This window comes from Cygnus atratus, chromosome 1 (assembly GCF_013377495.2).
Source record: "Cygnus atratus isolate AKBS03 ecotype Queensland, Australia chromosome 1, CAtr_DNAZoo_HiC_assembly, whole genome shotgun sequence".
Taxonomy (NCBI): Eukaryota; Metazoa; Chordata; class Aves; order Anseriformes; family Anatidae; genus Cygnus; species Cygnus atratus.
Window position 1 is genome coordinate 198,816,157 of NC_066362.1, and position 25,136 is coordinate 198,841,292.

Sequence of the window (25,136 nt, forward strand, 5' to 3'; positions counted from 1 at the left end):
AGCAAGAAGAGCAAGAAAGAAATAAAGTCTTTGTTTCCTGCTATCAGAAGAAGTCTTAAAATATTTTCAGTCTTCTCTGTCATTATATATGAAGGAATAGTTTAAAATGTTAAATTGATAATTAGTAGTAAATTTGTTATAAAAGTCACTGAAAAGAATGCAAAAGCAGAAGTGTTAATGGGAGCTGAGAAGCCAAGCAGCCTATTGACCAAGGTGAATTTATAACTACCAGTAAACCACTTATTAAAGTGTCTATTTATTCATTGAATAAGCCATTATAAACTACATGTGTGTGACATTAATACAAAGTGTGAACCTTTTCATTTTCCAGGCAAAGATTAAATGAAAGAGATTTGTTGATTAACGATCCTCTAAACTGGTGGAATGGTCCAGCAAGGTCAGGAATGAGAAAAAATCCAGTTCATTAGTCAGCAAGTTTTCCTGTTCATGGTTTTATTGCTCCAGTTTGCTTATTTATTGGTCAAGACAAGTGAAATGAACAGGAAAAAGGCCAGCTAGGGTTACAATCTAGCTCTGTAATAGACAGATAAGGCTTTCTGTCCTTCAGGAATTTCCATTTTTGCTCTTTCTCCAGCCATCAAGTGTTGGTGTGGTCGTGATTCACTGCAAACCACAAGTAATATTTATTTTGCCTGACCTCCATCAACACAGGACAATAACTGTTTGTTAATTTCATAAATCTATGGAAGCTTGTTAGTCCTTCCTGTTTTAAAGCCTTCCAGTGAAGTGAGAGTCTACTGTGTGGATAGATGCTTTATCTGGACATTTCTTCAGCACTGTGTTCATCACCATGAGCCCTTCTTTGTTAAATATGACAGTGGGTTTGTTGGGGTGCCACTGGTGGAGGTGGAGATGTTCAGAGCAACCTACGTGTAATCAGTACTTCCTATCTCATGGTAATACCTCTTATCTGAATAATTCGTAAGGAGGTAGTCGGCATTCAAAAGGATCTGGACTCTGAGTAACTCATAGCTAATGAAAAATGATGTTTGATGGACTGGCAGAATTCAGAGGCATTTAGCCCATCCTTTTGCCCCAACCATTATCCCTGTTTGCCTAAACTACCTTTCCTCATTTCCCTCCTTGCTCAGGAATATTCAGAGGTCTCTCCAAGAAATCTGCATGTTTATGGGAAACAGCTGGGAAATGCAATGAGTTTAAAATAATTCTGTCTTGTATGGTTGGATCCTGTAATTTTTTGTCTGTTCCCAGAAAATATGAAAAATAATTTATTGCTTTCTTTAACATCTTTAAAGGTTTGTATGTGTTCTTTCCATCTTCTGTAAATTGAACAGGATTTTTTCTTCTAGTAGGGAATGTAGAGATATATTCAATACCTATGAACTGAATACCTATGTACAGTATTTGTTAATTATGCAGCTGTCATCTGTCTCCAGCAGCTTTTCAGCATAATTGTAATGAACATTATTCCTTTCCCTTCTGATTCTTTCATCAAAATCTTGTTATGTTTTATGTTTTCCTTAAAGTCAAAGCTACAGAAGTCATGGGATTATTTGAAATTCAGCTTTTCTTAGAACTTTTTAGAGAGAAGGATAGTACAGGGAAAAAAAAAAAAAAAGGAGTATGTTCTGGGCCAGCACACACATTCTTCTTCTCCCTTCTCAACCATTTAAAATATTTTTTCTCTCTTTAAAAGAGCAGATCAGCAAAAGCTTTTCTTTTGCTTGTTTTAGCAATTCACATGAAAGAAAATTTGCTAACATTGTGTTGGCTAGCAGACCACACAACAGCTGCGAAAGCTTCCCAGCACCTACGGTCAATAAGGAAATGGCTACTGTACTAGTTGACAAACTGCACTGTTTTTGAGAAACTCATTACCTCCAGGAGAACTGTGGTATCGTTCTCAGGGAAATCTGATGGCTAAAGTATGGTATTTTTCATCTGTGTGCCTTCATTTTGAATACAAAACAGATGCAGAGGTACTAGCTTCCATTCCTCATAATATTGTCATTCTTATCAGCAAGCTGAACTGATAATAGGTTGAAAAACTGTAGCTGGGTGGCCATTACTTTTAATCCTCTAGCAGTTATTTTTTGCCCTATTGTTTCTCACCCTTATGAAGACTGCCTTACAAATACCCCACGATTTATCCACCACCATGGAGCAGCTATTTACAGTGGAGTTTTTCTGTAGTCACATGGAAAGCAGATCAGCCTAGCTGTAAAATCAGAAATGAATCAGGTTGGGTGAGACCCACAAGGTGACTTTACAATAAGAGCTCTATCACAGGAGGAGAGGTGTGACTAGAATTGAGCAGAAGGCAACTGTGGCAATGGGGTGCCAAATGACAGGATGGTGTCTTTTATCCGAAAATATCTTAATGTCTGCCACTTAAGCATACACCAGTACTTGAATGGGTAATTCATTAGAAAGTCAGAGTATTGCTCTCCTTGTTTATGTTCCTCTGCATATTAGAGGAAGAGGTATGTTTCATCTTAATATGCTGAACGTGTTTTTCTTCTGTCCACAATCCACAGTTAAGTGATTTAATTTTCATGTCTGGCTCCTATTTATTCCACAGCCAGAAATGTTACATCTGTAATAGTCTCATGCAAGCTCCTTTAGTAGTCAGTGGAAAGTCTTCAGCTGACATTAATGGGCTTTAAATCAGACTTAAATCAAAGTTTTAAGTGAAGAATCTAGTTGGTAGCTTCTGTATTTCTACAGATTAGTTTATTGATAACATTGGACTATATTTTTAAGAAATGGAGTTCACTTTAGCAAAAGTACATGCAAATCAGCTAATTGCTTTTCTATGTGCAATGCCTGAAAACAAGCATGCTCTTTTTTGATAGCACAGTGGATTTTTTTTCTTCTTAATGTGCTTCCATCACATTAAACCAAAAGGAAAATTAAATTGTTTTATTGCTATAAGCTATTCATATTGTTATAATCTGTGTATCTGTCAACTTTGGATATACTTGAAGGGGAGACAGAGAGAAGGGAGTGAGCTCGTCTGAGGAGGATGATCATCAAGGAGGTACTTGAGAAATAAAATGGGAAACAAATAGAAATGCTTGCAGGGAGGGAAACAGAATTAATGGAGAAAGCATCTGGGAGTAAAGGAGAAAGTTTATTGGTCCAAAGCTAAGGGTCCATGCCTAAAGTAATGATTAAAGAGGATAACAGGGTGTGGAGACTTTGTTCTTTGCTATCTTGTGGGATCTAACAATTACTGATCAGCCAGGGATGGCTTTTTGCATGCTCTCGTGTGCTCTGGTTTGGGAGTGTGTGAACTGCGAGCAACTGTCAGGCTAGCAGAGGTTTTTGCATTCCCTTTTTCTGTCTTCTGTGAATGCCTATGAATCTAAGGACTTCCGTTCTTTTGGAGGTTTTGTCTTGTCTCTCCGTATGGGGAATAGAGGAGGAAAAGTGTTTTAAATATGCTTTTGAGACAGTGCTTGAATAGAGGAGCTGAGAACAGGTGCTCCTGATGCACAACACAGACTCTTGTGTGCCAGTGCTGCTGTATAGTAGTGATAGCAAAATAGCAGTTCACAGCTTTTGGAGATTCTCTCGCCGCATCTGTATTTATACCCATGGATATTTTCACTCTGCTGAGAAAATTGTACTTAAAAGGAGATGATTTTCACACATGTAATTACCACTCATTGTTATCACCTTGCAATAGAAGTGCTAACATGTGAGGACACACACTACATTTGTGATTTTTTTCAATGGTCTAATGAATGTCTTGAAAGTGTTTCCAAGCATATTTGTAGCCTCCAAAGCAGCTTTACGATGCATGCAACAGACAGCAAACATTATAGAATAAAGTGGTTTCCTTATTTTTATCCAAATACAATAGCGTCTCCCTGCAAAGCTAACCATGAGAAACTACTATGTGCTTGATTGCTATCTTGTCTGAGAAACATTTCATCTTTCTGAAACAGACCCCAACACTCTCCTGCCCTTCCGGCTTTCCTCCAATATATGCATGTAGACAAGGTAAAAAAACTACCAAAGGAAGCAAAACGCCTTAGAAAACAGAGGTGCAGACCTGAGGCTGCCCAGGATAACCCAGGTCCTTCTGCACTGTTGAATCCACTCATCTTGAATCTGTAAGAGCAAATACAGAGGTGAGGAGCACATCCAAAATTCTGCCATCTCCAGGTGAAATGATATATCTTTACTACACATACGTGCTCCCTGTCTTCATTATGAATAGAGCAGGAAATGTCTGCTGTAAAATACTTTCGATGCTCCTCTGAAAAGGCAACACATCTGCTAATATTTATGGTTCTTCCCTTTCCTTTCACAGTCCCCTCACCCTTCACGCACAATGCCATCGAACATTGCTCTTTCATTTACCCAGGATAAGGCCCACAGATTTTACTCATCTCACATTTAACAGATGATAATCCCCAAGACAAAAAGAAATTATGCTAAGTTTCTGGCACAGCCTATTCAGCACAGTGCTGAAATGAGGCACCACAGCCTCTGTTGGGGTGCACATGTATCTCTTCCTTTTTCCACGTATGCAGAGGTTGCCTGAAGTGCTTCATATCACAATCACAGCTCTCCCAATTTCTCCATGTCCTCAGCCCTTCAGGACACCTACAGCTAATCTGGAAACAGCTAAACTATTGGCAGGTGCTCACTCCTTCCTATCATGTAATTCAGGGTCAGCAGAATTAAAGTTGTTTGGATAAATAGCATATGCATATGGTTTATCTCTGTTATTTCCTGGTTTTCAGAGGTCTGAGTTTTAGGAGTGCAGTTGCAGAAAATACTGTTAGAATCTGTGAATATCCTTGGGCTTTTGGGAAGTATTATCACGGTGAGTCTGAGTATTTTCACAAGGACGAGAAACTCCTCCCCAAGAGTACAGCCTGAATTACTATGCTGGGCATATTCTGGACTTCTATGACAAAAAGTGATGGTATTTTCATTCTCTGAGTTATAGCTGAAATCTGTGTGAAGAACAACCTGATTCTTGTGTAAGGCTCTTGTCTTGCAGGTTTTGTTTTTTTTAAATGCAAACAGGGAAACCATCTTTGAACTCTCACCTTTCAACCAGTCACAGGTGAGGCTCTCACATTACAGACCCTGAGAGTCACTTCTGCAAAATGCAACATTTCTTTCAATATTTGAGCACACCCTGGGTTCCCATTTACTTTAGTGGGCATCATAAGCCTCAGCAAATTCCAGAAGTACCCACTGCAGCATTGTCCACCAGTGGGATTTCTGCCTTATGGAGGAGGTCCAGGAGGATTGTTGCTTTTTGTAGTGCTACAGACTGCTCTGGCACAAAGTTGCCCCATGACAGTACCTGTGGCCTCAACATGCAGCCTCCTCCTTTGTCAATAGGAAAAAGCAGAGGAAGATCTTTCCTAGAAGGGTTACAATCATGACTGTCCCCATAGGGAAGAGGGACTGTCCTTAATTAGCTAAACAGGTAACTTATTTTATCTTAGTTTAACATGAGTTATCTTACTCTAACATGAATTAGCTAAGTATTTGGGGATTTTCTTCTTAATCTAGATTGAAATACCATAAAATCTGGATAGTATAAGAAATCATGTAAAGCAACTATTCCTGTAAACCTTCTGTTTTGGTGAAGAGATGTTTTTGATCAAGATATGTTTCTACTTCTATTTAGAAGGTCCTTGATAGAATTGTACCAAATAGCAGCCAGGAGCTGAGTATTTTTTGTGTATGCTCTCCAAATCCAGAGTATATCTGTACTGGTTCTGTTGTGTCCAAGACTGGTCTCTCCTTTCACTGGAATACTTCTCTCCCCTTCTTTACTCTCCCCTTCTTTCCTTTTCTTCATGAACAGGTGACCTCAGTAATATGATGAAATGCATGGTGATTTTTAAAGCCACAAAGACAGGCTACCTCAGACCCCTGGAACAATTAAAGATGATTTTATGACATTAAAGTTAATGACCAGCAAAAATTTGAAAACAACATTTGCCCACAGAATAATGCCAAGAGAGTCCAGTTCATTTTGGTTATGCTTTGGAAAATGAAAGGCACCAGCTGAAACCAGTTCCTGTTCTGCAAAGATATTGTTAAACAATGTTAGCACTTAGAAAATAATCCCTCCTGGTCTTTTTTGCCTTTCAATAAGATTCTGTAGCAAATACAGCCTGTGTGCACTGACAGAAACAACACTGAAGAAATTGTTTTTTGTCTTCTCCGGCAAAGAGATGTGTTTTTTTCTTTTCCTTCTATGAAGGCAACCATAAAAGGCTGGACAACAATAAAAATCAGTCATCAAAAATTTTCCCTGTCAAAAATATGAAGAAGTAAAGCTTAGAAGTGGAGCTATATCACACACTGAATGGCTCCAATGTATGTTATTTGGGAACGATGTAGGTGTGCCAGCAGAGAAAACTTCCCTTCCACAAAGAATCTTTATTATATAGAAATATACTCCATCCTACTTAACATAAACTGACCTTGCTCTGTGTCTTCTGATGTAAGGCACATTCACCTGACCTGCATCTGGAAATGGAGTTGCAGCTCTTCAGACAAATTAAGGATATCAAAATGCCTGACTTCCAGGAAGTTCTGCACCACTGTACTCCCATATATTACTGATTTGATGGCTATCTGAAGAAGTAGACAATGACCTAATTCCTTAGCTAATAGAATTTTTCCTAAGAACTTAGCTGGTGCAGGATTTTTTTGGGGAAGGGAAATGAATTATGCCAATAAAAGCAGAGTCCTGTCAGTAATGTTCATTTAGTCCATATGGAGCAAAACCATAAAGGCCTCAATTTCTAACAGTAGCCACCATGACTCTGGCTTTTGCTATGGCTCTGCTGGATCACTTTTCCAGTCCCTTTGACTGATTGTTCATATTCATGTCCTGTGTGCTTGCAAAACACTGTTGCAGTTAATTTTGTGCGTGATAATTCCCATGATTCCCATCTCACCCCTACACTCCTGCAATTACTCTTGTTCTTTCACTACAGAGAATTAGTCTCACATTTTTATATTATTTTTGAAATATTTCTCACACAGAGCTCTGCTTATGTCTGCAAATTTAATACCTGTTCCAGCATGCTGTACTTGTCCTGTCCTTGATTTACTATTTGAAATAATAAATGCAGAGCATTTATGTAACACTTTGCCTATGGAGACTCTATGGTGCAGAACAAAAAAGGTAGGTAACACTAACCCTGTTTTGCAAGTAGTAAAACATGACATAATGGTGGTTTTGGCCATTTCAGGCAGTCCTAAAATTAGGTCTGGAATTCAATTGAGTTATACCAGTATTAGGCCAGCGCAAAGCAGTGTTGAATCAAGTATTTATAAAACACCAGCCCTGTGATATCTCATTTCAGTGGCATGAGACTGAAGAACAGCAGTATTGAGATGGAGGGAGACAAAGTGCCAAAACAAGCACCTATGCTGTAGTGGTCCAGGAATGAGCCATGTGTGTCAGCCTACCGTGTTTCACAAGCACTAAAGGGCAAAAAGCTTTTTTTTTTTTTTTTTTTTTTTTTTAATTTAAGTAATTGTATCATAATATTTAATTTCTTGCAGCCGAGTCACTCTCCACTGCAGACTATCAGGACATAAGGCAGGCTCTCGCCAGGACTGCTGCAGACAGGTGTTTCACATACCTTTATGCTGCCCTTTGACACCCCTGGTATGTATATTGAGATGCTAAGCTGTCCTAAAGCAGCGTAGCTCTGTGAAAGCCAACAGAATGACTCCACTTAAAGACAGCTGACGGCTTTGGTCATAAACATCCCAGGCCCTCCTGTGAAGAGACAGATTCAAGCTTGCTTTTTAAGATGCAGATGGAATATCGATTGAAGAGTAGATGAAGACCACCAGGATAGTTTTGTTTCCAGTGCAAGCATCATTCTTCTTTATAGATTAAAAGTGTGTCCATGCAATGACTCCATTTCTCTCATCATTTGTTTTAATCACTGCTGATTCATTGTTTTGCCTGCAGTCACTTTGCTGTGACAACAATGATTAATAAGGATAATTCAGAAAGTTATGTTTATGGAGAAAGTAGGAATTAATATCCAGGTGACAAACACATAACTTAGCTTTTAAAGAGGGGGGTATAAAATTAAATTGCGATTTAGAAAATATTGTCAATTCTGTAAGCTCTGCTGTGCTTTTATGTGAAGAGCACATTGTAACCCAATCATGCTAATGAATCACCATAGAATTTACATTAAATCACTACAAAGAATTGGGATACCATATTAAGAATGCACAAGAGTTTCATTTTCATTAATCTTAGGGTATTTTGAAGGCTAAAGTGTATCAGCAGCAAATGACCATTCTGTGATTCTTTGTGCAGTTCCTGTAGAAACCACATTCAACTTAGAAATGAGGGATAAACAGAGGATTTTCACATGAATTAGCAACAGACGGAAATCCAGAAATCCTTTTCATGTTTTAGATACCTGCTGTGATAAAGAATAGCCGTAACCTATTTCTTCTTTCAAGAAATAGACACAAACCATAAGTTGCTAAGGCTCTGCTCTATTTTGTTTCAGAATTTATCTCACTGGATGAGACTTTGTAGACACCACCTTTTGCAGCTAAGATTCAAATACACTTCGTATGCTGCACAAGGCCAAAGTTTCAGCCACATTCAACTTCTGCTAGTGCAAACACATCAGCTTAGTGTTTTGTTTGCAAACGGATGTTTGCATTTTCCAGGGAGATTATGGGAATAATCCATACGATATTAAAAACCGTCGCACAGAGCTTGGTCAAAATTTCCAAATCTAACATCTGACTTCTAAAACTCTAGACAAATAAAATGAGATTAATTTTCAAAAATACTAGAAACCCATCACTATCATTGACCTTAGTGAAAGTTTGGGGTACTCCACAACTTGGAGAGTGAAGCTACTTTTATTTAGCTGCTTAGATATGAATCTAGGACCTTAATTTAAATGCTCTATCTTAGATAGTCCATGGCTATCCTAACAGGTTAAACATGCCAGGGAAAGCTGCTGGGCCTGGAGGCGGTTTGCCTTGGAATAGCTCACATCTACACAATTTAGCTGCTTTAGCCACTAAGAGAGGGTCACTAAATGTAAACTATCTATTGGGAACAGGCCCTGGGCCGTTTAACTGCCAGGACATGCCAGGAATTTGACTGAAAGAGCTGGTGTGAAACCCATATGCATGCCAGGGAACAGTCTCATGGTTTATTAGCAGAAATGACCTTGTTCCAGGGAGCAGGAATGTTCTTGCACACATTTGGGTTTATTACTGTAGGTACAGTGTATTGTTTCAAAATTTTGCATGGTGATTTTATGAAAGTCAGGTTTAAAGTTCTGCATTGGGGTTATCCTGTGGTTTTTACTCACTTGAGAGCCATAGCTCGCCAAGAAGAGAATATTTAGAAACTTAAATCCACCTGGGTGCCTTAGCGTGCTTGGCTACTTGTTGTTCTAAACCTTTGGCATCACCGCAGAGGATTTTGCTTCACTCTATGTGAGGCACAACAGCAAGTACTTGCCCAGGACTGAATGATGAGTGGGGAGCAGGCTGCAGCAGAGTCCAGAAGTTGTACACAGCAGAAAGCATATGGTTTATGTTGAATGGGATATTGGTTATACTTCCCATCCTACCCCAGTAACTAGTAGGCATCTCATTCCCTTCTCTCCTCCTCCCTTTCCAACACATGTATCAGCTCCTGGTGTGTTGTTGGGGGCCTGCTGGGTTGTGGTCTCACACTTTACTGAGTGCCCCACTGTGAGTTATGGGCTGGCAGTGAAATTCTAAATCAACTCATTGTGAATCTTTAGCAAAAGGAGTGAGCTGCCATGCAGGACCGTTTATTTGGAAAGCCAACGTTTTTGTATTCTCTCTCTTAAGGCTGATGTCAAACCTCATGACAAAATTGTTTCCTCATGTTGTACAAGGCAGTGGGGTGCAAGCCAAGATCCCATGCTGTCCCCACTCCTTCTCTCCTGCAGCAAAGCCCCAGAGTTGGAATAGAAAAGCCATCATCTCAGCAACTTGTCCCGTCTCAGTCCACGGCTCAACACCATAATGCAGTTTGTGTAACAGCAGTGTATACATAGCAGTCAGTGCTATCATTGTACATGAGTTCAGACCCACTGCAGCCTAAGGTTTGAATTCTAAAACATATTGTATTTCTCCATTCCTATGCCCCTTTCTTTAATGGTATATTAATTTTCCACACTTTATAAACAAGTCACAAAGATGTTCATACCACCTGAGAACTGTTTGGCACCTGCTCATCCAATAGCCAGATAAGATATTAGCTGTCCCTTCTGAGAAAGATCACAGTATTACACACCCCACAACGCCCCAGAGTGGGAATGCACACTTATCTAAAGTGGATCAGGAGAACACACACATCTATACCACATGTTCTCTTAAATTAACAGACACTTTAATAGCACAATAACTTGTATTCACAAGATGCAACTGAATGGAAAACTGACTTTAGACTTATTGAAAACCTCTCTAATGAGAAATTAAAGCTACTGAATGATCTTATCAAAAAGGATTCTGAACACTTTCCTTGGACTGAGAAACAAAATCTCTGAATACCCTTTTGTGCTCAGAGTCACTGAATATTACTGGCTTTTTTAAGGAACTTCTTTAGCTGGCTATTAAATGAGATTGGAACCAATCAGACAATCTCTTGCTGATGATTTCTGGAGCAAGGCATGAAAAGAACCAGAGAATTTGATCTCTCATTTCCTCTTCTGTTCCTTTCATTATGTTTAAGTCTGTTCCCTTTTTCTTGTTGACTGATTAAACAGCATTCGAATGCCACCGGAGGGAAGCAAGGTGGGATGTGTTTTGCAGGTCTTTGCCAAAACCAAAATTCATTAAGTTTCTTTGCAAAGAAAGCTTGAAACCTCTGGGGAAAAACAGCCATGCCTCCTTGGGCTTGGCCAGCTAAGGAATAGAGAGAGGATTATCCGAGGAGCACTTAGGAGCATAGTTTCCATGGGCTCCCATATGTCTGTTCAGTTTTCTAAAAGTCTTCCTCTGCCAGAAGAGGAAGGAATATTTTTCAGTCTTTCCAAATATGAACCAAGTAGGAAACCTGTTAAGAACACACAGAGTTACTGCCTTCCTCTCAGAAAGGAATTTTTGAAGTGGCAATGCTTAAGTGCAGCAGGAGCACTATGAAATGTGTCTCACCAAGGGTTAATAGACCAGGCTAGCAAGAACACATTGTACAGAATAAGCCAGAATTTGGATCTGTATAGCTTGCCATGAGCTCTATCAGGACTGAAATTTAGCTGGCCTCTTAAATGATGAAGAGTGTTAGTGAAAAGCCTATGAATTCTGAACTGCAGATTTTTCCTGGCTTTGTAACACTCAGGAGGTATTTCTTCAGGCTAAACAGATGACTTACAGACCTCTTAGAAGTATCATAAAAATGATTATTAGGAAATAATATGCTCCATGCTATGTTGGTTTTGTGTAACACATAGCGTAATATCTCCCTGTATAGTACACTTTTCTTTGTTATGTGAACTATGCACAAGCTTTTTCAGAGAGAGATAATTTTTGTACTGTGGCATCAGCTGTGTATTCAATGTTTTATTGGCCAACAAGATTGAAATGCAGGTCACTCAATATTATTATGTGATTGAAGTTAGAAACCCCTCCCCCACCCCCAAAATAAAGTATTCAATAATACTTCGTAACCATTATTTAACATTCTAGTGGTAATTCATTTCAACTGGATACTTATCACTAATACTCACAGAAAATATATTTCTATAGCTGTGGAGGTCAGGATGGTGAAACTGCACGTTTAATTCTTTATCATCACACTGATCAGCAATGTTTGTTTGCTAAATACAGGTGGGATGAAGCTTGGAATGGTAGAGATTTGACAGCAGGGAAAAATCACGTACACTTACCTCTTCCTCACATCAACAAGAATCTGAGAGAAACCTGCAAGATCAGTGTTTGTCATTAAGTTCAAACCTGAAAACCCTTCAATTTCAGAATGGTTTGCACAAGTACTTGACCTACTGAGAATCTTTCCCCTAAACCTCACATCTGCAAAGCATTAGATCACTTCATAACTGTTTTGAATGCCTGCTCTGAATAAATCTGTGTCTGAGTTAGTCACCATCAGCTCCCTGTAGTCAGTGGAAAGAATTAGGCATTTAAGGGCACAAATGAGCTGTCTAATTTCAGATGTGCACTTTAGGATAAAAGAACCCATTCTATTTCAATACCTATTTATCTTCAAAAAGTATAAGGGGAAGGCTAGCAATCTACCTCGTATCTTGAAGTCTACACTAAAGAAATTTAGTCAGTGAAACCCAGCTTAATGAAAAAGCCAAAATGAATACCAAAAAGCTCTTTATAGCCGTATAGAATATTGGCAAGGAGTAAACAAATCATCTTGTAATAAAGACCAACAAGTAAAACACTGGCTTTCCAGTCAAAATGGCTACTACACATTCCTGTTCGTGCTTTCTCCTTTATTGAGAGATTTTTGAAATAAGAATGGTAAAAGAGAAAGAAATGAAAAGTATATAGTGAAAAAAATGACTGTAATATTATACTCGGTAATCTTGTGCTGAAAGCTTTTTTTTTTTCTTTTTCCCAGAAGAGTGCAGAAAGAGAACTCTGCAAGTTGCCACACATAAAAATAATCAGATAGAGCAAAACCCATTGAAGGTTCTTTCAGTGAAATATAATTCACAAACTGCAACACCTTAAAGTTGTAAAACATCTTGTCATGCATCTTGAAACATGTTGATATGACAAGTTACAAGATGAAGCAATTTGGCAGGTATACATTAGGACTAGTATTATATCATATGTAAATACTTCACTGGTTTCAATAGAATTTAGCTTTCTGATATTCTAGAATGCTTTTGGAAAGCCCACATGAGCCTCTTTAGGCAATGTGGGCACAAATGACTGTGTTATTCCTGCAAATGAATCTGAATTACACATGATGAAATGCAATCAAGCCATGCAAACTTGGAAAGTTACTGTTCATCACCTGAGCTCCTAGCACTGATCATACGTACCTTTTTGGCATACCGTCAGGAATGATTGAGTCACTGTGGTGTAAGGAAGCATTGCCCAGCAGCTGGGTGGTAATAACTGACTCTTCATGCTTTTCTCCACTGTTGGGGAAATACATTTTAATTCATCTAATGCATTCTGTTTCATTACTGGAATAAGCCAGGAGGCACAACTGGCCAGCTGTGGGAGCTCAGCTGCATAGTGGCAATTTATTCACCTGTCGTAACTCAGCCTTGTTAGATTGTGTGTTCACACGTGCTGTGCTACAGACCCTAGACCCATCTCTTTTAAAGTGGGTTCTAAAATGTAGATTTTTTGTTTGTTTGTTTGTTTAATGTTCCCCTTATTCACTAAGTGCTCAGAATTTTTAATTACAATCCAACCAGCAGGGACATTTCAATGGCACCAACACAAACAGTAAAATCCTTCCATCAGTTCAATCTTCTGCCTAGCTTTTCACAAGATTTGTTTTGGAAATTGTAATCTTTTCTGCTGGTGAAAAGTTTCATAGAATTAAGAAGCATTTATGTTAAACAGCAATGAAGTCTACATATAATCTTTCTTCAGAAGCATCAGTACAGATGAAAGAAGGATTAGAAAGCTTTTTTCCTACTATTACACCCAGGACAAGATATCGATATGGAAAAGCAGGCTGTCCCTATATTTATAGAAACATGGTCTTAAACTAGTGCTCTGAAATAACCTCAAACCTTAGAATTTGTCTTCAATCTTTTTTTCCTGTGCATCTTCTGTTTCAGTAACCATCATCAGCAGATTCTTTCTGAAAGTCTCAGGGACGCTAGAGGTCAAGTAATTCCTTAAGGTAGTCCTTTGGGACACACCACTGATAAAACAGAGAACAGTGCAAACTGTAGGAAATGTTTCCTATAAAATACATAGTACATCAGCACTGCAGCATAGGATTCCATGAATAATTGATTTGTTGGTTTGCCTGCTAAATGGGAGAGAATGTTTTTCTTCAAATGGTAACTATTTTTTCACTTGCCTGAACTAAAAAAAAAAAAAAAAAAAAAAGAATTCTATGAAACATTTAATTTGACCTGAAACAAAGAGTCTCATTCTCATTTTGGACATTTTTAGCAGAAAAAGAAACCTATGGCTCTGGAGGACTTTGTGACTTTGTTCAAAGCCCTTTCATAACACAGAGGAAGAAAGGGAAATGTTTCCCTTTTAATCAATAGTTCAATGTCAAGGCGACTTTTCCAGGACTGAGAGACTTGAGCTCAGTTCCTTTCTTTATCTAGGGGAAGGAGGATTCACATCTCCCACAGATGTTTCCCCAGCTAACCTGCTGCTGGACTCTTTGAGTGGATTGTTCTCAAGTCATTGTTTCATAATTGGTAGAGTCAGCAAGAGATCACCTTGCTGCTGAAAGTTATGGGACTGCTCTCCTTCCACCTTGTCCTCAGTTAGCTGTCTCTTTAGTGCTGCTGGTGCTGCTGCTTTTATGGCCAGGAATATGGCCTGGATGCAGACTATATCCATGTAGAAAAACAAAATAATTGCTTTCAATTGGACCTGACCCTGTCTCCAGCTCTCTGCTCAGCTGCCCAAGTACGAGTGCCAGTGCAAAGGAAAGTTGGCCGCATTGCTGGAGATGGAGACAGAGGATGCATCCCAAAGTCTTAGCTGTCTGTGACCCATGACCCAGGGTTGTGAAGCTGAGCTCTCTGATCTCAGCTCAGCCTTACCAAAAAACATTGGTGCTGTGCTCTGAGGGAACAGAAGCGAAAGTCATGCAAAGTAAGCAATGTAAAAACACAAACAGAAGTGAAATTGTTGAGCCATAAATTAAACACTCAGGAGAAAACTACTGACATGTTATGGTATAAAGCTCCAAGAAATAAAATGAAAGCAACTCAGTAAGGTCAATATTCAGTCATTTCCAACAGAGAGGCTGACATTTCCCCACCTGACTGATGGCTGCCCAGCCTGAAGATGCTCACGGAGCACGAGTATGCTCATGCTGAGCCTAGTAGCTCTGGTTGCTTGCTGTGTGTATTCACCAATAAATAAGTGTTGTGATCTCATAAAATGTTTACAGTCCTGCCTGCAGCATCTCTGCACCAGGCAGGCTACAGGGCTGTCCACACCTCTGCTTCTTCCAACTTCGTAAATATACCACCACAGCCTTCACATTGAAGCAACGTCCATGAGAGATGCTGAAAGCTACTCACCGTATCATCCTGTGCAATGGGACAGTTATTGCAGTCAGGGAGAGGTTTAGATCCTCTCCAGCAGAGCTGGGAACTAAGCCTCAGTTAAAGTCCCAGCTACAGTGCTACTGGATAAATCGAGATGACCTTCAAACTGTGCAAACAGTGAACTCACCACGCTCTGCTGCTGCCCTGCAAGAGTCGTCCACTGTGCCGTCTCCTCTCCTGTTGCAAATTAGCACATGGCCCACCACCAGCAGACAGGCATCACATTGCTTGTAATCGACATGCGTGGAGCTGTGCCAATTGACACCAGCTGAGAATCTGGCTTATACACAACTTGCATTGGATTTATTGGCAGCTCGGTTTGTGCACATAGGCTTTGTCTTTGGTATAGACGGGTGTGTTTGTGCCGGATTTACAGCTATCTTGCTGTAAAATACTAGTAGAGACAGGATGCTGGTAGCTTTTGCTGCAAATAAATAGCCAGAATTGATTGCAGGTGAGGATTGTCGGGCTGAGTTCATTTATTTTTTACTGAGGCAGATGGTAATCTGCCTTGTCATTAGTATTTTGCAGCAAGAGTGATCTCTGTGTAGAAATAACCATCTCTGGAGTGAAGACAAGCCATTGCTGACACCAAAACCCACGTAAAACATCATGTTTCCTCTACAGAAAGAGCACACGCTGGGATGAAGATGAAAAATTCTCCGATACATACTGTTTGGTTTAGTAAAAAGACACATTACATCTCTTTTGTGCAATATAACCATCAGCTAAATTGATCCTAAAAACGTACTGGTCCATACAAGTGGGAAAGTGGCTGTATTAATGTGTATGTAATAGTGCCATCCCTGCTGGGGAGCCAACGATAGGTTATGGGTAGTTGAGAACCGACATGCCTAATTGCTTCACCTTGGTAATCTGGGACAAAACAGGGGACGAGGAGCGGGGGGGAAGGCAGCAGAGGCAGCTATCACACAAGGCTCATGCATTATTCAGCTGTATCTTCTCACGAAGCTTCGTTTCCTCACTAGTGATCCTCACTGTAACTCCCATCCTCTTTTTCATTTGTCTCATTAGACCCACTGGACTCATTTCCACCTGTTCAAATGAGTTCACTTTCAGAGACGATAAATGAAGGGGGAAATGAAAAAATTGCCTGTTCCCCAGGGGTATTTTCCTACTAACCCATTCATTACAGCTTGACTAATGTCCTGAAGCATGAGATTTTATACCCTTTACACAGTTTTATTCTGTTTTATGTAACTAGCTGATATTATCCCTATGTCTAATTAAGATTCCCATTCCTTAATTCTGAAATAGAAGAAAATTACAGCTGTATTTCCTCACATAAAGCTATTTTATGAGCTGGCAAAGTGATCTTTGTTCACAACCTGTAAAACTCTTAGCGCTTCTTGGGAATGAAAAATGTTAGTGAAGTTTTCTGGAATATGAGCATAGAAAGGATTATATTGGCATTTACAGGCTTTTCTGTATCTGTAAATTCAAATGAGTGGATTGAAATCAGTCAGTTGTTTAGTAGTAGTTATAGGGCAGATAAATGAGTCTGTTAGCTGGCGCTTTTTTTTTTTTTTTTTTTTTTTGCTAAGGGTAGGTATTCACATCAAGAAATATTCAGCAAAATTGGCAATCAGCAAATGAGACAAGTAGCACGGTCACTGAGTTAAACTCCTGAAGATACATGGCTCCAAGGCTGAAAACTTACTTTGTGGCTTTTTTTTTTTTTTTTAATAAAGTAGTCCATTTTCTTTCATGAGTTCTTTTAAGTTAACATTATTTTCCACCACTCCTGTGGTTTCAAAATGCAAAGAAAATCTGCGTGAAAGCTTTTAGAACCTTTTCAAAATTAACTCTAGTTTTGCTCACGTGTTCTGAGAGAAGCCTGAATTTGCTCACAGAATGTCTTCTAAAGGCTTTCCAAAATTTTATCTTATTTCTAAGTTTCCAGTTGCAAATTTTCATAGACAAAGTTTTTTTTGTTTTTCTGTTTGATGCTGCTTATTTCAATGTTATAATAAATGGAGATTTTTGCTATTATGAAGAACCAGCTGGAAAGCAGTACAAACTTTGAGGAAGAAAACCGTTAATTTTTATTGCTGTAATTTTAGGATTCTGGTGCCAGTGTTCTGTCCCAACTCTTCTGGGGCTGCTGTAGTGTACAGCTCATTAGTGTCTCCCAATGTGTTTTCCTTTATAAGTGTATTTAGTCTACAGAAATGCAGATGCTCAGACTCCCACCCTTTCATTTGGTTTTTATTCTTCACTTGTACAGACTTATAATCATACTGTCCTAGAATATATCTTTTATCTATGAAGGCTCTGACTAACACTAAAATGGTAGATATTAAGCATCTTCTTTGTATGTCAGGGTTCTCTCAAATCTCCTTTAGCTTTTTTTTTTTTTTTTTTTTTTTTTATAGAGACGCCTGTATAATTTAAAGCGCATACAGGATATGCTAATGAGCTGTTGAAAGTATCAATAGCATTTGCAAAATTAAGAATTGGAAGTGAGTCTCAAAATGAGCCCTTTGAATTTAACTAAAATTTGCAGGCACAAATACACATATTTTCTGTTAACATCTTTACAGAAAGTGTACTTTCTTCTGTTTACAATATGAGATTTTTATTTAGCTTATTTATTATTTTGTCTGGGAATGTGTTTTCATGAGAAGACAGGGAATGTTTCAAGACATATTTCCATAGCTCTATCTTCTCCTTGAAAAACATGAATGGGCCCAAGTGTTTGCTAAGTGTAAGACCGATGTATAACCTTCATCTTTGTTGTCTCCAAAATCAACCAAACAATTGCTTTGCAAAACAGGAAAACAAGGCATGTACTTAATAAGCACCTAGCACAACAAGGGCAGGGATAGAGGATCGTTACTTATTTAAGCTGAAGACTTGAGCTAGCTGCCTCCTGCACCCTCAGCTCCCATGCTGGCCATCAGCAGCTGGGGAAGACCTACGTCCCCTAGGTGGCCCTCCATGCAGCGCCTTGTGTGCAGCACCCATCCTAACATGAGCAGGAAAAGAAGCTGGGAGCATGGCCGGGGGCTTCAAAACATGTCCAGGAGAAGCTACTAATTTTCTCCATCTGGCACTGAAGATATTGACATTTCAGCGCCTGAAGAAACCACGTGCATGTCTCCATGTTGTGTCAGAAGAGTTTTCATATGCTTCTGTAAATGTCCAATGAAATCTCTTCTAGCAGCAGCTTTTCTCCTACTGAGGCAGCCCTTTGGGAGAGAGACCAAACTGCAGAGCATAGCTTTATCCATACACTTTTTGTCCACGTCCTTACTATGTCTGATACTGACCATAATTTGCAAAAAGCTGGAGGCTCTTCTGGTTTTCAGTGTTTTTCCTTGATCTTTTTCAAATGACCATCTATCTTCTATATCACAGAGTTTTCTACAGCATCCATCACTGTTCAATCTACACACTTCCCTGCTAAATCAATTCTATGTTGTGAAGTCCCTGCAGGACTCTGGGGCTGTTTCTGCTCAAGTCCACAGTCTGCTTGGGGAATACTTTGTTTTAAATCATCATCATTCTCAAAACCTTTTAAATGGTGCCAAAGTACAACCGTCTTTCTAGTATGGACAAGAAAGGGCTTAGGAGTATGTGTTTGGAGGGATATGAGATAATTTAAGAGATGTGGTTTTGGTCAAAGTGCCAAGATCTTTTTTTGAAATCAATTTATAGGGAAATAATTATCTCTAAGCAATGTATATTGAATCTTCATTGTCTTGTGTGGAATTCTTCACTGCTTCAACAGAGGTTTCACTCAAGGAAATGAGAGAAATGAAAGAAAAGAGAGAGACATGCTGGCTAAAGGATCTACTTGGCCTTGTTGCAAGGTTCTGGCAAACAAATTATGAAATACAAATGTTTGTTGATTTGTGTCCAATGGGCCAAATTCTCCTGTCAGCTGCAAACTCAGGTGAGTTGTAAGGGAATAAATACATGAGCACAAAGGACAAAACATGCTGCTTCAGGCCCAGTGCAGCAGTCCTTATGGTAGCATGGAGCATGTTACCACATTACTTGGGTAATGCAAGCACTGATGCTGGAAGCCATATGGCTGCAGCCGTGTGTGGTGACTGGCCTGACCCTGCTGCACCACTTGTGCTTCTGGTTGTGGTGTATGAGCTCTGCTGGGCTGTGAGGCCATGCTTGTTTAACTAACCAGCCTCGTGGGCTGGCTGATGATGAAATGGTGGAACTGGAGCTGAGCGAGAAGGTTGTCCTGTGGGCAGAAGTTCACCACACTGGCAATGCTCTAGCATTCAGTGATGCTCAGTGTTGAGGGTGGTAGTGGGAAAGAATAAAAGGTCTGGTGTCTGGTTTTGACCCTACTGCTGACTGGCTGTGTGGGATAAGGCATGTCACTTAACCACTCCACCAGCATAAAAAACTGCCCAAGACTTAGTTTCTGTGAAAATCTCATCCATGCAACCATGTATTCTTATTGCTGTGACTATTACTTTCCTTCCCTTCCATTCTGGTTTCTGTTTCACTACTAACCCATGTTCAAATTGGCTCTGATTTTTGCAGTCGTGGAGGAGAAAACTGCTGTCTCTGCACAGAGCCCCTCTTGTAATCAATAGAGAGCCTGCACAGGCAGTGGCACACTGCCAGTCTCCAGAACCTAGCTTGAACTTAAAAGCTTTTGGAGTCAGGGCTGTCATCCTACCTTTTGTTTGTTCCAAACAGCGGTAAAACAAATGGAGCTCCAGTCCTGGACAGGACTTCAGAGCAGTGTCGCCTCACAGATGCTAAGGTCACCCTCAGGAATCGATGAAAAACAACCTGCAACCTGCGGCAAATAATGCAGAACCAGCTGTGATGAGTGCTTTGAGATCTCTCGATCAGGTGAAGAGAAAACAGGACTTGTAATAATATTCAATTGTTGTAAGGTCGGAGAAGTTTAAGAGGACTATTCCTCATAGGGGTAATTTAAGCTCTTCCAGACTAATAATACTCAAATGTGGTTTCATTTTAATGTTTCATATAGCTGCTTCCCATTGAAGAACAAAAGCTTCCGCTTCATCCATTTCTAAGGGAGCATTTTGCCCTCCCTGCCCGAGCTCACTGTCTCTGGTTATCTCTCCTCCCAAGGTGGATACATGATTATGAAATGGTCAGTGGGTGTGCCAGGAAAAATCCCAGCCCTGAAAACAAAGAGTTTCTGGAAGAAACAGGGCATAGCCCTGTGAATTTATTCAGGGCTGTCCAAGAGCTCCGAGAATAGGAGAGCCTCCATCAGGTACCAGCTAGTGCAATGCTGGATGCCTGGAGGCTGAACGGGACAGCGTGAGGCAGTGCATGGAGACTACGGTCCAGCACATGAAACAGGATTGTTCCCCCCATTAATTTCCCTTCCTATCTCATCTTTGCACATGTAGTCTCATTTCCCCACCAAATCTGGCCAACCTGCTGTTCTGTATAGTTTCTGTCAGGGCTGGGGCTTCTCATTGCTATTGCCCTGCCTGATGCGCAGTCTAACAGGACTGTGCTTTTTGCCTTTGGGCTGTTAATTTCTCCTGCAGTTAGGAATGAGGAGTGGCAATTGAGGAGAAAGATCAAGGGCAAAGCCTGGGCTATGGGATGAGAACTTGCTGCATATTGAGCAGTCTGCAATCACATTGACTTGCTCTTTCTCTTAGATAAATGTTTCTGATGTAAGAAATGAGAGGTCCTGACTCCTTTTATTTTGATGGTTAGAGTAGCTTGTATATAAAGTAAGATAAAAGCACGCCCATAAGGACATCCCAGACCAACTTATAATCAACAAGTTCACAGACAAGAATATCCAAAGGAACCTGTCCATAAGTTCCTGCTATAAAATAATATTGCTTTACAGCTCTCTTGATTTCCAGTTTGTCTTTTGGGCATTCCCAGTTAAGTATTTTTCTCCTGCTGAGAGTCAGGATTGCGTTTTCATTAGTGACTGAGTAATATGTTTGAATTGTAGAGAAACATATATTTACAGCTCATGGGGAGAGACAACAGAAAGCATTGAGGAATAAGACACAGCTATTGAAGATTGTTATAATTATTTGCTTGAAATTTATATGCTCCAAGTGTAGGTTGCCACAATTAGACATTCTGTGAGAATGTGTCCCTGTGTTTAGAATGGGAAACACCACAGAAACAGTAACATCATTAGTGCTGGGAAGGGAAGGGAAGGGAAGGGAAGGGAAGGGAAGGGAAGGGAAGGGAAGGGAAGGGAAGGGAAGGGAAGGGAAGGGAAGGGAAGGGAAGGGGAGGGGAGGGGAGGGGAGGGGAGGGGAGGGGAGGGGAGGGGAGGGGAGGGGAGGGGAGGGGAGGGAGGGGAGGGGAGGAAAGGGGAGGGGAGGAAAGGGGAGGGAAGGAAAGGGGAGGGAAGGAAAGGGGAGGGAAGGAGGAAAGCAAGAAAAAAACAAATAAACCATGAGTGGAAAGAAATTAAGTATATATATATATATATATATATTTAATCTGGAGAACGTTCCTTTATATGGGTTCTTTTAATTGTATACTTACTACTTTCTTGCAATTATTCATAATAAATTTTATTTGTAAGTCTCCAGAAGAGTGGTTTGGAACCACTCCAGAAGAGTGCTTTGGAAGAAACTTTCTTTTCTTTTTTTTTTTCTTTTTTTTTTCTTTTTTTCTTTTCTTTTCTTTTCTTTTCTTTTCTTTTCTTTTCTTTTCTTTTCTTTTCTCTTCTCTTCTCTTCTCTTCTCTTCTCTTCTCTTCTCTTCTCTGCTCTTCTTTGCTTCTCTTTGCTTTTCACTTATTATTGATTATTTTTCTCTGCTTGCACTGGAGCTTGAAATGAATATTTTTGATAGTTTCCTTGCTTTTCCTTACGCTAGCACTATCAATAATGCTGGCAGAACATTAGTAGGAGGAGGTGAAACCAGGCCCAAGCACCTTGATTGGCTTGATGTAACTGTAATGGTAAAGGTAGGATTGCTACTGATTTATACTAATGTGATTAGGATAAAGTCCTATGTAACGAGAGCATAAACATTGTGTTTTCCTAGTCTGAGTTTAAGATTCAGGGCCTGTTCTTGGTGATGTCAATAACAGAAACATTGGTAATACCAATATGTACTGGTCTGGATGTTTTTTTGTAATATTCCTAGATTTAATGAAATATATTTTCTTTATACTAGACTCTAATGAAAGTCCCGTATCTCCATGAGCTTTGGATGATATTAAGACATTAGAATATAGGTATTCCTGCAGGTAGATGATTTAACTGGTAGGATGAAGTCTCTGTTTTCGATGTTTAGCTGTCTATATTTATGAGTTGCGTACGTGTCCACTGCAGGTGAGAGAAACAAATCACTTCCAGAAAGTTCTCCAGGACAAGAAAGGCACCAACAGAAGTGACTCCCCTGCTCCTATTACCCCCACCCACTTCTCTCCTTTGCAAAGAGCAACCCAAGGAAAACCCATGTTTGCAGATGACACCAAGTTAGGCAGGAGTGTTGATCTACTTGAAGGTAAGAAGGCTGTGCAGAGGAATCTGGATAGGCTGGACTGATGTGAGTCCAATTGTATGACATCTGACAAAGGTAAGTGCTGGGTGCTACACTTGGGGTACCACAACCCCACACAGTGGTATGGGCTTGGGGAAGAGAGGCTGGAAAGCTACCTGGCAGAAAAGGGACTGGGGGTGCTGGTCAACAGCTGGCTGAACATGAGCCGGCAGTGTGCCCAGGTGGGTAAGAAGGCCAATGGCATCCTGGCCTGCATCAGAACTACTGTGGCCAGCAAGGAGGTGATTGTCCCCTTGTGTGTGGCACTGGTGTGACCTCACCTTAAGTCCCATGTTTGGTTTTGGGCTCCTCACTACAATAAGGATGTTGAATTCATTTAGAGAAGAACAGTGAAGAAAAACAGTGAAGAAAAACTAGAAAACAGGAGGAGCGTCTGAGGGAACTGAGGTTGTATTTTCTGGAGAAGAGGATGTTGAGAGGAGATCTCATTGCTAACAGCTACAGCTAACTGAAAGGACGGTATCGGTCTCTTTCCTCAGGTGACAAGTGATGGGACATGAGGAAACAGTCAGAAGTTGCAACAGGGGAGGTTTAGATTTCCTGTCAGGAAGAATTTCTTCACAAAAAGGGTGGTTAGGCTTTGGAACAGGCTGCCCAGGGAAATGGCAGAGTTGGCACCCCTGAAGGTATTTAATAGATGTGTGGATGTAATGTTTAGGGACATGGTTTAGTGGTGGGCTTGTTAGTATAGGGTGATGGTTGGACTTGAAGATTTTAAGGGTCTTTTACAACCTAAATGATTCTATGGTCATTTTTACTCTCCATATCCATAATGAACTCCTTACAGAAGCTGCCCTGTCCATCCCACTTTGCAGGCTTCTAGGAGAACTTTCCTGTGCTGCCTTATGCTTTTCTCACCAAGCTTTCTCTTGAGCTTCTCTTAGGTGTGTGAGCAGAAGGGAGCAATAGCAGTGCTGTTTAGACAGGCCATAGCTGTATGAGGCATGCTGAGACATGCCTGGGTCACAGCTTCTCAATTTCAGTAATTCCAGAGGTTTCAATATTACAGGGTTAAAACGGCTTACAAAATGTAATTACATTTTGATTTGAACCGGAAGAAATGTTACAATAGATATGATATTCTCCATTTCGGGCTGGTGACAAGAGGCATGAGGAAGATGGCTATGTGCATATAAGAGAGGCAAAATAATTATTTGCTCTCACTAGAACTGCTGGGATTATAACTGGAACACACCAGTCTATTACGAGCAAAGACAGCACAGAAAAATCAGGGAGAATTCAGAGTGAAGGTAAAAAATAAAAAGTTTTTTGAAAGAAAACTTCTCTCGGTTTCTCAGAGAAGGTCAAGAGAAAGAGGCCTCTTTGCATGAGGAAAGAAGACTAGCAGGAGACAGACTAACTACCTGTAAACACAAAGAATGATAATAGGAGCAGTAGTACTTTGCCCTCATTTAGCACCTTGGTATTGTTGTTTCTCATTAGGGTTGCTTGGCTGGGGCCAGCCTTGTGCAGGAGGTCAGGCAGCATGGTCCTAATGAGTCCTGTAGCCCCTGCCAACGTGATCTGCACAAATACAAAAGAAAGCCTGGCAGCAGCCAAAGGGCTTACAATTTTCCCCCCAAGAAGCTCTGTGTGTTTACAAACACATAACCAGAGAAAAAGTAATCGAGAGTATTAAAAATCATTACTTGCAATTCTTTTTCTTTACAGTGGTTCAAAACATGCATGCTTTCCACTCTGTGGCTCACAGTGATGGAAAAAAAGAAAGCAAAGCACCATGGAAAGACTTATTTTTTTCCGATACTGCCCAAACCAACTATACTCCGTTAGGAAAACCAAATTTATCTGTAAATACTTGTCTGTCTTTATGTTTTTCAGTCAACTGTTTTTTTTTTTTTTTTTTTTTTTTCTAAAGCCTTTCTAAGTCCTGTTATTACCAGTTGAAAAACAAAAATAACAACAACAAAAACAAATAATTGCTTTTATATTTTATTGGTTTGGCATTAAGCTATGTTAAGTGAATCCTCTTGTAGAACAGCTGTATCAAACACTACAAAAATATTATTGAGTAAACAGCTGTATCTCTAGAACTTCTGTATGTATTATTAATTAGAGATGAAAACAAGACTGCAATGAAACCTCCTTTATTAATATTTTGACTCACTTTCATTTTTTTTTCCAAATAATCCAGTCTTTCCCAGTTGAAACTCGTAAAAACAATTTAACTTGTGTCTGATTTTATGCTGCAAAAGGTACCCGAGCAGTGGCTGAACAGAAATTATGCAAGTGGAAGTCCATCAGCTGGGAAGAGGCTCCCTGGGCAAATAATCTAGTCCATACAGAACTGTATGCATACTCAGACCAAGGGAAATCATTCCTAACTTTCCTGTCATCC